Source organism: Suricata suricatta, chromosome 3 (assembly GCF_006229205.1).
Source record: "Suricata suricatta isolate VVHF042 chromosome 3, meerkat_22Aug2017_6uvM2_HiC, whole genome shotgun sequence".
NCBI classification, from domain to species: Eukaryota; Metazoa; Chordata; class Mammalia; order Carnivora; family Herpestidae; genus Suricata; species Suricata suricatta.
In genome coordinates, this window is record NC_043702.1 from 131,097,165 (window position 1) to 131,098,012 (window position 848).

The 848-nt window shown below is 46.6% G+C and overlaps 1 protein-coding gene across 1 annotated transcript in view; it reads right to left on the reverse strand.

The window, feature by feature from the left end:
• Positions 1 to 330, reverse strand: part of RNF2 (ring finger protein 2) — a 45,826-nt gene extending 45,496 nt beyond the window's left edge. Inside the window, exon 1 of the mRNA XM_029935197.1 lies at positions 287 to 330. The gene's annotated coding sequence lies outside the window, so the exon portion shown is untranslated. The remainder of the gene's footprint in view (positions 1 to 286) is intronic.
• Positions 331 to 848: the final 518 nt, after the last annotated feature.

Genomic DNA, 848 nt, shown 5'->3' on the forward strand with positions numbered 1-848 from the left:
AGGACTGGAGCCGCCCCTCCCGGAGCCGGCTGGCCCCGCCCCCCCCGGCGCCCTCCGGGGGGTCGACGCAGCCCCGGGGCGACGCCCGGATGTCGACGGCGCCGCCTCGTCCTCGTCGTTCTAGCTCCTTGAGCTCTAGTGCCCCTGCCTCGGCCCACCCATTACACCTCTTTGGCCGGCTGCTGGTGTATGGGCTCAGAGTTCTCTCCGTGACTGCCTCCTGTTCTTTCACCCATCCCACTACCCGGTAGAAATCCTCGTTAGACTTTCAGCTCTAGAACTTCACCTGAACTTAGGCATCCTGTCTCCCCATTTAACAAACACACACCATCCTGGCCCAGTGAACCTACAAGATCTCATTATTCCAGGGAAAATGACCTTCTATTCTAGAACTATATTGTTGACGTCTGTAAGTATTCTTATTGTTTTCATCAGCTCTATTATACCTTGCTGCTATTTTATTCCTACCCCTTTGGCCCCTTCCAGTATTCTCTTCTGAACTTGAAATTATAACAAGCAATAGATTAAATAGATGTAATTACTTCCTGAAACACAACCAATTAGTCTACCAAAAAATTATATAAAATGCGAATGATCTATAAGCTGAAGAAGTAAAAGTGAGAGTTCCCTGACCTCAAGGTGTATCATTGGTGAGATGTCCTGTTCTCATAACCAGCAATATCACATAGTAAATACGAAGACATTTGTGGCATAAAGAAATGGACCACACTGGGAATTGGCTATAAACCAATGTGTCTCTAACTATATGACTTAAGTAAATGGCGTAACTTCTCCGAACTTAATTTCCTAAGGAACTAGGATTTGAGTAGGATTGTGGCCAATAATTT